The 17,901-nt window shown below is 42.3% G+C and overlaps 1 protein-coding gene and 1 pseudogene across 1 annotated transcript in view; both read left to right on the forward strand.

Annotated features, from left to right (window-relative positions):
* The window catches only part of LOC141097310 (cell cycle control protein 50C-like), an 88,838-nt gene that overhangs the window by 29,174 nt on the left and 41,763 nt on the right, over positions 1-17,901 (forward strand). The window lies entirely within an intron of this gene.
* Positions 5,730-7,076, forward strand: LOC141097276 (microtubule-associated serine/threonine-protein kinase 3 pseudogene; annotated as a pseudogene).

Genomic DNA, 17,901 nt, shown 5'->3' on the forward strand with positions numbered 1-17,901 from the left:
ATTTCAGGGATTCAAAAGTAATTAAAGTAAAAGTAAAAATAGATCTTTGAACAAATTATTAAATAGAATGTATGTAAGTACTTGGATAAGAATATAGTAATTAACCAAAGCCAGCATGGGTTTGTAGCAAACAAGTCATGTCAGACAAATCTTATTTCCTTCTATGATGGAATCACTGACTGTGTGGATCAGGGAAATGCGGTAGATATACTATATATTGACTTTAACAAAGCACTTTATAAAGTTTCTCATACTATTCTTTTTGCAAAAATTACCAATAATAGGATTGACAAGATTAGTTGGATTCATAACTGGCTCAGTGATTGCACTCAAAGAGTGGTAATAAATGGTTGCATGTCCAATTAGAAGAGTGTTTCAACTGGAGTACCACAAGGCTCTGTCTTGACACCAATGTTGTTCAACATTTTTATAAATGATCTAGATAAAGGAACTGAAAGTAAACTAATCAAAGTTGCAGACGATGCAAAGCTAGGAGGGATAGCTATTACTAGAGAAGAAAAGCAGTCTAGATCATGTGAAATAATTATCCCCCTCTACTCATCCTTGGTCAGACCTCATCTGGAATACTGTGTCCAGTTCTGGGCACTACATTTTAAAAAAGACAAAAAAATGAAGCAAGTGCAGAGAAGAGCTACCAGTATAGTGAGCGGACTGCAAAGTATGTCCTATGAGGAACAACTACAGAATCTGGGAATGCTTAGCCTGCAAAAAAGATAAGAGAAGACGTAATAGCTGTCTACAAATATCAGAAGGGATGTCACAGTGTAGCAGGATCATCCTTATTCTCATTTGCACATGGGAAGCAATAGAATTAAACTGAAAGGGATAAGATACAGATCAGATATTATAAAAAAAACTTTGACAGTGAGGGTGATTAATTAGTGGAACAGGCTACCATGAGAGATGGTGAGTTCTCCATCAATGGAAGTCTTCAAACAAAGGCTGGACAGACATCTGCTTGAGATAGTTTAGTGAATCCTGCATTGAGCAGGGGTTTGGACATGATGACCCTGGAGGTCCCTTCCAACTCTAGCATTCCATGATTCTATGATAATTAGATAAATTAACTTTACCATAAATAAAATGTTATTTTTATCTCTGTGTAGAGAATCCTTTGCAGGCAATGACTGCTTGAAGTCTGGAAGCCATGGATGTTAACAAACGCCGGGTTTCCTCCTTTTTGACTTAAGTTATGTCTTAAGCATGTGAAATTCTGATCAATGGGGTTGAGATCTGGTGATTGACTCAGCCATTGCAGAACATTCCACTTCTTTGCCTTAAAAACCTCTTGTGCTGCTTTCAAAGTATGTTTTGAGTCATTGTCCATCTGTACTGTGAAGTGCCATCCAATCAACCTTGCTGCATTTGGTTTAATCTAAGCAGAGTATAGCCCAGTACACTTCAGAATTCATACAGCTGCTTCTGTCTTCAGTCAAATCATCAATAAACACTAGTGACCCAGTGCCATCGGAAGCCATTCATGCCCACGCCATCACACTGCCTCCACCATGTTTTACAGAGGATGTGTTGTGCTTTTGGTCATGAGCTATTATCAAGCTTTCTCCATACTTTCTTCTGCCCATCATTCTGGTACAGGTTGATTTTAGTTTCCTCTGTCCTGTGAATGCTTTTCAAGAACTGGGCTGACTTCTTTAGATTTTTTTGGGCAAAGTTTAATCTGGCCTTTCTATTTTTAAGGCTGATTAACTTCACGACATGCGCCATTCTAGTACTGCGTATGTTGTATCCCTCCCTTTAGTATGGGCTCCAGCACTGAGTCCACATCTTTCCTGGCACATGTCAGCTGTTTTGAACAGCTGACATGTGCCCCTAACAACAGCGGGTGGCATCACGATCCACCTGCAGCTGTTAACTTGTTAAATGCTGCTGTCAATCTCTGACAGCAGCATTTAATGTGATCGCGCCGGAAGCGCGTCACAAATCCCGCCCATCAATGGGCTGGCATGACAACCCGGGGTCTGCAGGAGACACCTCTGGTTGTAATTGCTGGATTGCTATGAGCGCCCCCCCAGTGATCGGCGCTCATAGCAAGTGAGCATTTCTGCTACACACAGGCGATCTGATCATCGCCTGTATGTAGCAGAGGCGATCAGACAACTGCAGCTTCTGGTCTCCCATGAAAACTATTGAAGCAGGCAGAAAGTAAAAAAAAAAAAGTTTTTAGAAATATGAAAAAAAAATAAAAATATGAAAGTTCAAATCACCCCCATTCGCCCCATTCAAAATAAAACAATTAAAAAAAATTAAAAATACACATATTTGGTACCGCTGCGTTCAGAATCGCCCCATCTATGAAGCTATAAAAAAATGAATCTGATTGGTAAACGCTTGGTGGAGAAAAAAAGTCAAAACGCCAGAATTATGTTTTTTGGGTTGCCACAACATTGCAATAAAATGCAATAACGGGTGAAAAAAAGATCGTATCCACACCAAAATGGTACCATTAAAAACGCTAGCTCGGCATGCAAAAAATATGCCACCATCCAGTCACAGATCACGAAAAATGGTGACACGACGGGTCTCGGAAAATGACACAATTATTTTTTAACAAACTTTTTTCACAATTCAAGTAAAAAACAACCTAGACATGTTTGGTGTCTACGAACTCATAATGACCTGGAGAATCATAATGGCAGGTCAATTTTAGCATTTGGTGAACATGGTTAAAAAAAATCCAAAAAAGTTGTGGAATTGCACTTATTTTGCAATTTCACCGCACTTGGAATTTTTTTCCCTTTTTCAAGTACACGACATGGTAAAACCAATGGTGTCGTTCAAAAGTACAACTCGTCCCCCCAAAAAACAAGCCATCACATGGCCATATTGATGGAAAAATAAAAAAATTATGGCTTTTGGAAGAATGGGGAGCGAAAAATGAAAATGCAAAACGAAAAAGAGCTGCGGCGTGAAGGGGTTAATGGTTTGCACCTTGTGGTCAACCCTCTATATTTGTTTTCATTAAGTGCTCTCTTTGTGGTAGACTGATACACCTACTTACTAGAAAATGATCTTCACTTAGGTGGATGTTGTGAAGAGGTTTTTCTTCACCATGGAAAAGATTCTGTGATCATCCACCACTATTGTCTTTGATGAACGTCCAGGCTGTTTGAATTCCCAAGCTTTTTTTTTTACATAATGTGCCAAACTGTTGATTTGGTCACTCCTAACATTTCTGCTATAACTCTGATGGATTTCTTTTTTTTTCAGCTCAATTGTGGTCTGTTTCTCTTCCGTTGAGAGCCCATCTAATTTATATGATCTCTTTCCCTAAAATACTCTTTCCTTTACAGACGCTCCCGGTTCTACTTTCTAAAGCTGATGATAGGCTACTGACACGAGCCTTCTGCCAATTTATTTGGGGCTCAGAAGGGGGCTCTAGAATTAGTGTTTTTAAGCTACAGCAAATCAAATCTTTGGGTGGACTTAATCTCCCAAATTTACGCCTCTACAGTATAGAGGCTGCTTTTCGCCATTCCCTTGATTGGATATACGCCTTTAATCGCTTCACTAATACCCCAATAGATGAGGCCATGTGTAGACCCTTCAGCTTCCCAGCATTGCTTCACCTACGAAATGCTGAAATTCCAGTGGAGGTTAGAGATAATCCTCTATTATGGTCGGTAATCTTGGGATGGCGTCAAGCTAGACGAGTTAGCGGTCTTGACCCCCACATCTCGATGTTTCTTCCCATTCAAGGTAACCCCTCTTTTCTACAAGGCAAGTCACCTCCCATTTACAAGGTGCTTGGAAACAATGGGTGTAGACTGGTCCGAGATACGTTAACAAATAATCAATGCCTTCTTACCTTAGAGGACATGGCTTTCAAATACCCAATCCTTACAGAAGACAATTTTACTATCTCTCAAATTAGACATTACGTAAGCTCAATATTGCGAGACATAACGGATGATGCTAGAACACACCCTCTAAATTTAATATCCATTAAAGTCCAAATGGGAACTTATTCTATGAGTCTTTTATATAAATCATTAAAGCCTTCTATACATTGGTGAGACTCTTCACCAGGCCCTGGAAAATGGGTTGCTCAATTAACGAACTGTCGGGTAAATGACCTTTTGAAAGCCACTCTGCGTATGAACACTATATTACCATATGACAGTTACATAACCATGTCTCTTATGATATTTCATAGAGCATACATCTCCCCGGAGGTCAAGTCTAAAATGTCCCCCTCAGGGGACTATCCCTGCCCTAAATGCTTACACTCTCCAGCTGATATTTTCCATTGCCTGTGGGACTGCCCAATAATAAGCGAGGTGTGGGATACTGGCATATCTATCTCTCTCTCCCCAGAGTGGGCCATATTTAATATTCTCGCACAGGACCAGTTGGTGGGGCTTTCTGTCCAGCAGCGCCGCATCTTGTTCATATGGGCGGCAGCCACACGTAAAAGCATTCTCCGTTTGTAGGCACAGGATGCAACACCTTCTTTAAGCTTAATTACTACAAAAGTAACATATCTCTTCAAAATGGATTGGATAGAGACCTTACTTAATAAAGAAAAAGACACTGACCGCTTTTTTTTCACATGGTCCTCTTTTATCAATACTCAGACATCTTCCACAAGCCAGGCGATACATAGTTGTTTCCAGCTCACCAACTGGTATATGAGAGAGCAGCTTGCTGGTAATATCCCTGTTAGACTGGAATGAAATTGTGTTACGAAGTTATGGAGTTTGCCCGGGGGAGTGGAGGGGGAGGGGCGGGGGGTTATAGTTGAAAAAATGCCGTCTAATGTTAATAATATTGCATAAATGTTCTTCTGTTATGTTATTGGACATTATATGTATATTTTGTAATACACTCAATAAAGACGGTTTAAAAAAAAAAAAATGTTTGAAAACATATGGTCGGCCATTATGACATCACTGATGGTCGGCCATTATGACATCACAGATGGTCAGCCATTATGATATCACAGATGGTCGACCATTATGACATCACCGCTCGCAGTTACTTATGCTATGTACACAGGGTTCCGGCTGCCATTTTGGCTCCCTAGTGACTGAGTGCATTTGCAATTTTTCGCTATGGCTGAATTTCTTCTAGACAAGCTTCAGGTAGAAGGATTATTGGAGATTATTTACACCCATTGCTCTGACATTAAGCTTCTACCACCCGATGGCATCCTCGGCTTCACTCACCGGCTGGTGGTGGAGCTAGTGCAGGACTGCCTGACCAAATACCACCAAGACCGTCTTACCTCAGAGTATCTGACAGATTTAACCCGGAACATCAGGACATTACTACAGCAGGCTGAAGAAAAATCTCAAGATGGAGATTTGGCTTTTGTTAAAGAACTGGCCGAAAAAGTCCTGTATGTGCTAGGAGGTCCGGCCCGCTCCCCGAAATGCCTGGAGACACCACAAGGCGAGTACAAAGATGGGGAAAATGTCCCCCTGGAATCCCCGGACCCTAACACGAGTCAGGCGGGGCCGAGCAGCGATCTGACCACAGAAACCCCTGAGCTGCCGGATCCTGAGAGTGTGATCTGTGAGATCACGGAGATCAACGAGCCTGCCACTGAGACACCAGAAGGCGACGACAAAGACGGGGAAAATGTTCCCCCGGAATCCCCGAACCCTAATACGAGTCATCTGGGGCCAAGCAGCGATCTGACAACAGAAACCCCTGAGCTGCCGGATCCTGAGAGTGTGATCTGTGAGATGCCAGAGATCCACGAGCCTGCCACTAACTTGATGGAATCATTGATCCCGGCGAAAAAGCCGCATATGAGCGACTTCGAGACATCCAAACTGATCAGCGGCGGATGTTTTGGGGCTGTCTACTTAGTGCAGCACAAATACTCACAGCAGATCTTCGCTATGAAGAAAATGGCGAAGAAGAACCTGGAAACTGAAAAACACGTGGAAGCGGCCTTTCTGGAGAGGGACATCATGACCTTCGCTGATTGTCCCTTTGTGGTCTCCATGCTCTGCTCCTTCCCTACTAGATCTCACCTGTGTATGGTCATGGAGTATGTTGGAGGTGGAGACTGTGGGTCCCTTCTAAGCACCAAGGGCCGTTTATCTATCCCCTTGGCCCGTCTGTACTTTGCAGAAACAGTTCTTGCTGTGGAATACCTGCACAGCTATGGTGTGGTGCACCGAGACCTGAAACCGTACAACCTACTGATTACAACTGCTGGGCACATTAAAGTCGCCGATTTTGGACTTTCAAAAATTGGTGTCATGATACCAAAAACCAACAACTATAAGCAATCACTGAAGGACATCTCCAGAGAGTTCAAGGACCTTGAGAATTGTGGTACCCTGAATTACATGGCCCCAGAGGTCATCCTAATGAAAGACTACGGAAGACCTGTTGACTGGTGGTCAATGGGGATCATCCTCCATGAATTTCTGGTTGGATCTTTACCATTTGATACGGATTTCATACCTGAGCTTAAAAGAATGATTGTCATGGGAAAAATACCTTGGAATTACAAACGCTGTCCACCCCGTGAGGCTAAGAACCTCATCACTGACCTGCTCAAAAAAAATCCTGAGCACAGACTTGGGACAGGTGGAGCATTTGAGATTAAGGATCATCCATTCATGAAAAAAATAGATTTTGACAATCTTCTAAATCAGAAGCCGATGTATATTCCTCATCTTGTGTCAGATGTGGACACCAGCCTCTTTATCAATCACGCTCATAGAGACATGCTTATGGTCTCAGAGAAAGAAGAGGACACAAGTGAGGACAAGGACCTTGACTTCCAAAATTTTACGTCATCCTCTGAAAGGCTTTCTAAACTCTGCACCATCGCTACCATCACGATGAACAATGAGAATTCAAAGTCCCATCCAGAGTGTACCCAAGCATCATACATCGAGAAAAGAAAATCTGCAATAAATCCAAATGCAGAGCAAGAAAACCCAGAAAATGTAAAAAAGGAGAAAAAGAGAAGAGGTTTCACCTTCCGCCGGATCTTATCATCATGCCGGCGTGGATTATCTAGGGCTGCCCGCGTGTTTACATGTTGTTGCCGCTCCCCTACAGACATCTAAAAGATGGTAAACCTCCACATCCGGCGCCCTGAGGTCCAGCAGATCCACCATCACTGCTGGAGAAGTATAGAAGTGCAATTCCACAACAGTTTTTTTTATTTTTTTTACCATGTTCACCAAATGCTAAATCTGACCTGCCATTATGATTCGCCAGGTCATTATGAGATGACAGATACCAAACATGTATAGATTGTTTTTTATTTAAGTGGTGAAAAAAATCCAAAAGTTTAATAAAAAAAAAAAAAATTGCACCATTTTCTGAGATCCGTATCGTCTCCATTTTTTGGGATCTGGGGCTGGGTCAGGGCTTATATTTTGCGCGCCAAGCTGACGTTTTTAGTGATAGCATTTTAGGGTAGATACGATTTTTTAATCACCCGTTGCTATGAACAAGAAAACGTAATTTTGCGGTTTGGATTTTTTTCTCGTTACGTAGTTTACCAATCAGATTGCCTTTGTATTTGGATAAATTGGGAGTTTCTTAATGCAGCAATATGAAATATATGATCGCTTTTTTGTATTGTTTTATTTTGACTAGGGAAATATAAACTTTAAACTTTTTTTATATTTTTTAAAACATTTCTTTTCCACTTTTGACTTGCTTCAATACAGTAGTCTCCATAGAAGACTTGAAGCTGCAATCATCTGATCGCTTGTGCTACGTATAGCCATGCTATGTGTAGCAGAAATCATCATCTCCAGGGGCGTCCGTGGGTGTGGTTTGTGACACGCTTCCGGCACGCATGTGTTAAATGCCGCTGTCAGAGATTGACAGTGGCATTTAACATGTTAGCAGCCGCAGGTGGATCGCAATTTCAGCTGTTAGGGGCACATGACAGTTGATCAAACCAGCTATCAAGTTCAGAAAAAAAAAGGAATATAGGAGGTCAAAATGCAAAATATAAGGACAACAGAGCCCAACAGATTGGTGGAAGGGAGTGCTAAAAATTATTGGGTAAAGAGGTGCAAAATACTTGCCCCTGGAAATTGCAGCCCACAATTCACCAGTAATTCTTGGCAGGTTCATTACAGAAAAATTAGTAATTAAAAAGTGCCACTAAAATCACTGGGCGGTGTAATACATGAAGGTGCTGAGCCCTCCAGAATGAAAGTTTTTTTCTTAATTTTCTCTCTGCCATTATATTTCAATGTCCCGGTCAAGACAGACTCAATTATTCTAATTTATACAGTAAAGCCGAAAGCCGACACGTGAGCTACAGAAAATAGAAAGTCTCATCCCGTTACATCTGCTTTAACCCCTTTCTGACATCCGATGTACTATCCCGTCCATGGGACCTGGGCCCCTATGCCCATGGACGGGATAGTACGTCTACGTGGTGAGCGCCGCTGATCGCGGCCGGGTGTCAGCTGATTATCACAGCTGACATCCGGCACAATGTGTCAGGGGCGGTCACGGACCGCCCCCGACACGTTAACCCCTTGCACACCGCGATCAAACACGATCGCGGTGTACCGGGGGTTAAAGGGAAGCATCGGCAGGGAGGGGGCTCCCTCCGTGCTTCCCTGAGCCCCCCACGGCAGCGCAATGTGCAGCACTGCTGCGGGGGGCTCCTTTCCTGCAGGCCCCCGAATCCAAGATGGCGACGGGGGCCTTCGGGGGCCTGCAGGAAGCTGGCTTCCTCAGTGCCTGCAAAGCGCAGGCATGAGGAAGTCTGCTTCAATGCCTGTGACAGATCGCTGATCTGTCACAGTGATCTGTGATGTGACAGATCAGCGATCTGTCACAGGACAGTGATGTCCCACCTGGGACTATTTAATAAAGTTTAAAAAAAATAAAAAAGTGTTAACATAAATTTAAAAAAAAATCGCCAAATAAATTAGAAAAAAAAAAAAAATATTCCCCAAATAAATCCTTTTATTGGAAATAAAAAAAAACAAAACAATAAAAGTACACATATTAGGTATCGCTGCGTCCGTAACGACCTGCACTATAAAACTATCCCATTAGTTAACCCCTTTAGCGAACCCCTTAAAAAATAAAAATTAAAAACTAAGCAAAAAATAATGATTTATTATCATACCGCCAAACAAAAAGTGTAATAACGCGCGATCAAAAAGACGCATATAAATATCCATGGTACTGCTGAAAACGTCATCTTGTCCCGGAAAAAACGAGCTGCCACACAGCATCATCAGCGAAAAAATAAAAAAGTTATAGCTCGCAGAATAAAGCGATGCAAAAATAATTATTTTTTATATAAAATAGTTTTCATTGCATAAAACCGACAAAACATAAAAAAACGACCTAAATGAGGTATCACTGTAACCGTACTGACCCGAAGAATAAAGGTGCTTTATCAATTTTACCGCACGCGGAACGGTGTAAACGCACCCCCCCTAAAGAAATTCATGAAACGCTGGCTTTTGTTCATTCTGCGTCCCAAAAATCGGAATAAAAAGCGATCAAAAAATGTCACGTGCCCGAAAATGGTACTAATAAAAACGTCAAGTCGTCCCGCAAAAAATAAGACCTCACATGACTCAGTGGGTCAAAATATGGAAAAATTATAGCTCTCAATATGTGGTGATGCAAAAAATATTTTTACAAAAAAAAGCGTCTTTTAGCGTGCGACAGCTGCCAAATATAAAAACCGCCATAAATCGTAAATCAAACCCCCCGTTATCACCCCCTTAGGGAAAAATAATAAAATAAAAAAAATGTATTAATTTCCATTTTTCCATTAGGGTTAGGGCTAGGGTAGGGTTAGGGCTAGGGTTAGGGCTGAGATTAGGGTTAGGGGTGTGTTGGGGTTAGGGTTGGAGTTAGAATTGGGGGTTTCCACTGTTTGGGCACATCAGGGGCTCTCCAAATGCAACATGGCATCTGATCTCAATTCCAGCCAATTCTGAGTTGAAAAAGTCAAATGGTGCTCCTTCCCTTCCAAGCTCTGCCATGCGCCCAAACAGTGTTTTACCCCCCACATGTAGGGTATCAGCCTACTCAGGTCATACTGAAAAACAATTTTTGGGGTCCAATTTCTCCTGTTACCCTTAGGAAAATAAAAAATTGGGGGCAAAAATATCATTTTTGTGGAAAAAAATGATTTTTTTATTTTCACGTCCGAGCGTTATAAACTTCTGTGAAGCATTTGGGGGTTCAAAGTGCTCACCACACATCTAGATAAGTTCCATGGGGGGTCTAGTGTCCAAAATGGGTCACTTGTGGGGAGTTTTAATAGTTTAGGTACATCAGGGGCTCTCCAAACGCACATGACACCCGTAGACCATTCCATCAAAGTCTGCATTCCAAAACGTCACTGCTTCCCTTCCAAGCCCCGACGTGTGTCCACACAGTAGTTTTCTCCCACATATGGGGTGTCAGCGTACTCATGACAAATTGGACAACAACTTTTGGGGTCCAATTTCTCCTGTTACCCTTGGGAAAATGAAAAAATTGGGGACTAATTGATCATGTTTGTGGAAAAAATACAAATTTTTTATTTTCACGCCCGGACGTTATAAACTTCTGTGAAGCACTGGGGGGTTCAAACTGCTCACCACACATCTAGATAAGTTCCTTAGGGGGTCTAGTTTCCAAAATGGTGTCATTTGTGGGGGGTTTCCACTGTTTTGGTACATCAGGGGTTTTCCAATCGCGACATGGTGTCCGATCTCAATTCCAGCCAAAAACGTCAAATGGCGCTGCTTCCCTTCCGAGCTCTGCCATGCGCCCAAATAGTGGTTTACCCCCACATGTGGGGTATCAGCATACTCAGGACAAATTGCACAATAACTTTTAGGGTCCTGTTACCCTTGGAAAAATAAGAATTGAGGGTGAAAAGATCATTTTTGTGGAAAAAATATGATTTTTTAATTGTACCGCTGTACGTTATAAACTTCTGTAAAGCCCTTGTGGGTTCAAAGTTCTCACCACATATCTAGATAAGTTCCTTGGGGGGTCTAGTTTCCAAAATGGGGTCACTTGTAGGGGGTTTCCACTGTTTAGGTAAATCAGGGACTCTCCAAACGTGACATGGTGTCCGATCTGAATTCCAGCCAATTTTGCATTGAAAAAGTCAAACGGCGCTCCTTCCATTCTGAGCTCTGCCATGCGCCGAAACAGTCGTTCCCCCCCACATATCAGGTATCAGCGTACTCAGGACAAATTGCACAATAACTTTTGCAGTCCAATTTCTCCTGTTACCCTTGGTAAAATAAAAAAAATTGAACCTGAAGTATTTTTTTTGTGAAAAAAAGTTAGATGTTCATTTTTTTTTTTAAATATTCAAAAAAATTCCTGTGACGCACCTAAAGGGTTAATAAATTTCTTGAATGTGGTTTTGAACACCTTAAGGGGTGCAGTTTTTAGAATGGTGTCACTTTTGGGTATTTTCTATCATATAGACCCTTCAAAGTGGCTTCAAATGTGATGTGGTCCTAAAAATAAAATGGTGTTGTAAAAATGAGAAATCGCTGGTCAAATTTTAACCCTTATAACTTCCTAACAAAAAAAAATTTTGGTTCCAAAATTGTGCTGATGTAAAGTAAACATGTGGGAAATGTTAGTTATCAAGTTTTTTGTGTGCCGTATCTCTGTGATTTAAGGGCATAAAAATTCAAAGTTGGAGATACCTGTGGAGATATCTAAAAATGGCAGTTTGGAGAAGGCACCCTTCAAATATCAGGGACCTGGAGCAGTTTGCCAAGGAAGAATGGTCTAAAATTCCAGCAGAGCATTGTAATAAACTCATTGATGGTTACTGGAAGCGGTTGGTCGCAGTTATTTTGGCTAAAGGTTGTGCAACCAAGTATTAGGCTGAGGGTGCCAATACTTTTGTCTGGCCCTTTTTTGGAGTTTTGTGTGAAATGATCAATGTTTTGCTTTTTGCTTCATTCTCTTTTGTGTTTTTTTAATTTAAGACAAATTAAATGAAGATAATAATACCAAAGAATTTGTGTTTGCAATCATTTTCAGGAAGAAACTGAGTATTATCTGACAGAATTGCAGGGGTGTCAATACTTTTGGCCACAACTGTATATGCAAAAGCTTAATAATAATAGGTATTTTTTTCAGCTACCTATGACCTACATGTCCATACAGATGGCTTATAAGAGGTTATCCTACTGACAGATTCCCTTTAAAAACAATACATTTGTGTCATCATTTAAAAAAAACAAAAAAACACTGATTTAGAGAAAATATTTTCTAATAATTACTTAAGAGAAAAGAATTCTCAACATAAACTTTGCCAACTTAAAATCCTTTTTCTATATGTTAAGCTCTGTGTCCCAAGGCTGAATATTTCAGCTGAGTAAAGGAAAAAGACTGGGCCTTCATTGTAGCTCAATATGTCTGGAAGGGGGAACTATGTGGTCAGCTTCTACAGTAATACCAAAATATTTAAAAAATGCTACAAATATTATAATTTGCTTCCTTCATGGAGAAATTACATTAGCGAGTTGAAACGCTTCACATAATGAAATAGAAGAGATGAGAATTGCCGTGGATGGAACACAGGGAATGGAACAAGTGGACGGAACACAGAGAATGGAACACGTGGACAGAACACAGAGAATGGAACACGTGGCTAGAACAGAGAGAATGAAACGAGTGGACGAAACAAAAAGAATGGAACATGTGGATGGAACACAGAGAATGGAACACGTGGACGGAACACAGAGAATGGAACACGTGGACATAACACCGAGAATGGACCACGTGAACGGAACAAAGAGAATGGAAAACGTAGACGGAGTACCAGAGAATGGAACACGTGGATGGAACACAGAGAATGGAACACGTGGACGGAACAAAGAGAATGGAACATGTGGACGGAAAACAGAGAATGGAACATGTGGACGGAACAAAAATAATGGAACACGTGAACGGGACAAAGAAAATGGAACACGTGGACGGAACAAAGAGAATGGAACATGTGGACTGAACACAGAGAATGGAACATGTGGACAGAACATAGAGAATGGAACACGTGGACGAAACAAAAAGAATGGAACACGTGGACGGAACAAAGAGAATGGAACACGTGGACGGAACAAAGAGAATGGAACACGTGGACGGAACACAGAGAATGGAACACGTGGACGGAACAAAGAGAATGGAACACGTGGACGGAACAAAGAGAATGGAACACGTGGACAGAACAAAGAGATTGGAACACGTGGACGGAACAAAGAGAATGGAACACGTGGACGGAACACAGAAAATGAAACACGTGGACGGAACACAGAGAATGGAACACGTGGACGGAACACAGAGAATGGAACACGTGGACAGGACACAAGAGAATGGAACATGTGGATGGAACACAGAGAACCGCCTGGAAGTTTTACTGATTTTCTGGTTTACTCTTGAGAATCAATGGGAGATATTCATTAAAAGAAAATTCACCATATTTACAAGCAGAGTTTATTATCCCCTAATTGGGTAGTAAAATGCATGGGAAATTCATTGTGCATGATGACGGAGACTTCTCTGAAGTTGTGCATTAATCCTCCGCTTTAATGACAACAACAAAAAAAGCTTTTCTTCCAGTATGTACCGTATATCAAATAATTTACTCATCAATTAGAAACTGCAGGTTTTATTGTTTTTTTTCCTATGGTAGCTACATAATAAAGTCAAGCAAAAGAAACATAGGGGCAGCCATTGTGATCTATTTTTTTCCCCTCAAATAAAATAATAGTAAGTGCCCCATAAAATGGTGCATAGGAGAAGCTCAGTTGATTGCTCCATTTCTGTTAAGTTGGCTACAAATATAAACAGCCTTTGAGTAAAATCACAAATCTTAAGTCACAAAGATGTTTTTTTTTTTTGAATCAGATCTTTTTTATTAAACATTCAGGAATCAATACAGAAAGAATATGACATCTTATATAGCAAGTAAAATTTACATTGAGAGCAAATATTATTTAAAGGGTAAAACTCTTCCTGTGTAAGAATAAATAAAAAGAAGAAATCTCAAAACACAGATATTTGCATAAAATTGAGCCTATAAACAACATGGCTCCACAAATAAACAAAAATCAAAATTATACATCAGTGCCTCATTTCAGCGGGAAAACCATCCCCGCCAGCCGCGCCACTCCGCATCATATTTCGCGCCCCCCCGCCCCCCACGGATATCAGGTCCAATCCACCCCAGCTCCCTCCCACCGCGCCACTCAAAATCTACTTCGCCACAAAGGGCACTAGACTTTATTTTCACCCCCCAAGCATCCCCTCATCGCAAGCACAACAGCAACTGGTCCAACATCGCATCCCGTACCAGTGCGCCCGAGGGGAGACCCGGTGACTCCATCCATGGCTGCCAAATTTTGTAAAACTTTCTTAATGCATTTCTTTTTAAATAAGCCCCCCTTTCCAATCTGATGACATTATTTAGTTTATTTTTAAGCTCTGACAATGTTGGTGGCATAGGATCCAACCAATGATATGCAAGTATCTTTCTTGCCTGATACAGGATGCGTGCTATTCCCAGGGCCACTGCAGAGTCCGGGTCAACCCCCTCCTCCCACAAATTCAACAAACATAGACGAGGTGACGGTCGTATTGTGATATGGTATACTTGGGCTATGAGTCCCAGGGTCTGCCTCCAGAAATCCCCAATGTGCCCGCACTCCCACATAACATGCATCAAGTGGGCATCATCCTGCCCACACCTAACACATTGTGTATTGGGCCTAAGTCCCATTTTAAATAATAAGCTGGGTGTTTTATATACCCTGTGAATGAGATATATTTGCGAAAGCCGCTGGCACTCAGAAACCGCCATTTTAGGGACCTGTTCTAGAATATCGGACCACTGGTCCTCCGTCAGGGGGCCAACGTCCCGTTCCCACTTATTCTTAGCAGCAGTCAGTGGATATGTCTCCAGATGGGCAGGTAATAATCTTTTATATAATTCAGAGATAAGTCCCCTAGAAGACTCAGATGTAAGTAGCATATGTAGTGTTTGATTATGTGTCACTATCACCGGATTTGTCCTTCTCTGTTTTTCCAATGCATGTCTTAGCTGTAAGTACTGATAAAAGAAGACGTGCGGGAGGTGAAATTCTGTTCTCAATTGTTCAAAACTCTTAAGAGTATTATTTTGCAAAATTTGTGACACCAGATAAATCCCTTTATCTTCCCATCTTCCGAACCCCACCAGCTTTTTGATCTCTTGCAAATCCGGATTTCGCCACAATGGCCACAATTCCGTAGGCCCATTTATCTTCAAAAGAGACTTACCCCTATCCCACACCTTGAAAATCATAGCCAACGTGGGGTATCGTGCCCCATTTATCTGCCGTCTTCCCACCTCCAACCGGCACCCTGGATATTTCCATACCGATCCTTCCCTCACAATATCACCACCATTGTCACACGCCCCGTCTCTACCCCAACCCTTAAGATGTTGCATCTGGGAGGCTATAAAGTATATGAATGGGTTTGGCACCGCCAATCCTCCCTCCTCCTTCCCTCGCTGCAGTATCTCCAAGCGAATCCTAGCCTGTTTTTTCTTCCAAATTAATTCCCGGAATAATGTATTTATTTTTGCAAAAAAGTCCCTACAGATCCACACCGGAGAATTATGTATCAAATATAATAATTGTGGCATCATTACCATTTTGATTAAGTTAGATCTACCAATATTCGACAACGGCAGGCGACACCAAGTATGTACTTTTGCTCTAAATCGCTGCAACAGGGGCTCCAGATTCAGAGCCCGAAAATCCTTCGGGGCAGGACTAACAATTATACCCAGATACTTAAACCTCCGAACTACAGGGACCGGTATCTGCAAATCTGAGAAATCCGCCGGGAGAGGGTCTATCGGCATTAAAGCTGATTTGGACCAATTAATCCGAAGACCAGACCTCAGCCCAAATTCTCAAATGACCTCCATTGCCGGCAAAATCGAGGAATGTACCTTATCTAAATATAGAAGTAAATCATCCGCGTACAATGATATCCTCAACTCCACAGTTCCACATCTGAATCCCATTATTTCTCTGGACTTCCCAATTGCAACTGCCAATGGCTCCACCGCAGTAGCAAATAGCAAGGGCGAGAGCGGGCACCCCTGTCTAGTACCTCTCCCAAGAGGAAAAGACTCAGAGACCCTGCCATTAGCCCCAACCTTCGCCACCGGCGAGCCATACAACAGCCTCACCCAATTTATAAATCTGTGTCCAAAGCCCATTTTCCGAAGTACCGCCCACAAAAAACCCCACTCCAAACTATCGAACGCCTTAGCGGCGTCTAAGGACAAAATTGCTCTTCCCCCCAACTCCCCAGAACTATGTTGAATCCCCAAGTATAGTTTCCTAAGGTTCATAGATGTGGCTCTGCCTGGGATAAATCCCGTCTGATCCTTCTGTATAACAGATGAGATAACTCGGGACATCCTATTGGCGAGTACCTTGGCCAATAATTTAACATCTGTTGATAATAGGGAAATCGGGCGATATGAATCCGGAACCTCTGGATCCTTTCCGGGCTTTAATATTAAAACTATCAAAGCTTCCCTCATAGATGGCGGGAGGACCCTCTGCCTTTCAGCCTCTTCAAATACCTTAAGTAGCTTAGGTAGCAGTAAGGGTGCATAGGTTTTGTAAAACTCGCCAGGCAGGCCATCCATTCCTGGAGCCTTTTCATTTTGCATCTGACCAAGCGCCTCCTCCAACTCCTCCAACAGGATGTCCCGATCCAATGAATCCCTATCGCTATCAGCCAATGCAGGGAGAGAGAGAGCATCCAGGTACTGCTCAATCTCAGTCTCCGTGAGACTGCAATCTGATGTGTATAGTCGCATATAATACCTCCTTATCTCACTCACTATGTCCGCACTGTCTGTCACAGGACCACCCGAGTCCGTTTTTAGCCTATTGATATATGAAGATCCGTCCTGTGCTCTAATGACCGTGGCCAATAAATGTCCTACTCCCTCCCCCTCTATAAAATATTTTTGTTTGAGGAAATAACGTTTATTTGCTGCCGCCGACATGAGGTTTTCCCTGAGCGACCCCTGTGCCTTCTCCAAAGCTTTTTTAGTTTCCTCTGTCGGGTTGAGTATCACCGCAGCCTCCGCAACAGACACCTCCTGGATCAGACTCTGGGTGTAGCGTCTATTTTGGCTTTTCCGTGTGCATATTTCTCTAATATATAAGCCCCTGACATAGGCTTTCATGGAATCCCAGACTATGTGTGATGATGCAGAGTACTCATTAAGTTGAAAATATTCTAGAATGGCATCATGCAAAGATCCCCCTATAAGCTGGATCCAGAAGGGATTAAGCTTCCAGATAGGTCTAGATAGGGTGAGGGGGTGTCCCCATGAAAGTGTGACATGTAGCGGCGAGTGATCAGATACACTTCTAGGCAGGTAGGCCACCCCTCGTACATATGGGGTCATGAGTGTATTCCCAATGGCCAGGTCTATCCGTGACATAGCGTGGTGGGAGCTAGAGTAGCAGGAAAACTGTCTGGCTGTGGGGTTTTGGAAACGCCAAAGATCTACCATACCCAGCTCCACTAACGTTCTAGCAAATGAGGTTGAGGCTGCATCCTCTGATATGTTTCCCGAATGCAACTTATCCAAATAGGGATGCAAATATGTATTAAAATCTCCTATTAGAAGAGTCGGCGCAGGGGGAAAGGAACCCAAAATAGACAAGATTCTTTTTACTGGTTCGACTGAATAGGGCGGGGGGATGTATATGGCAACCAAAATAAATTGTATACTGTATAACGTGCAAAGCAAACATACAAATCTGCCCCCAGGGTCAACCACTGATTTAGTACATGAGAAGGGGATGGACCTGTGCACCAGCACACTGACACCCCGCGCATGGGTCGAGT

Source organism: Dendrobates tinctorius, unplaced genomic scaffold (assembly GCF_039654945.1).
Source record: "Dendrobates tinctorius isolate UK_male_01 unplaced genomic scaffold, ASM3965494v1 ptg000084l, whole genome shotgun sequence".
Lineage (NCBI taxonomy): Eukaryota > Metazoa > Chordata > Amphibia > Anura > Dendrobatidae > Dendrobates > Dendrobates tinctorius.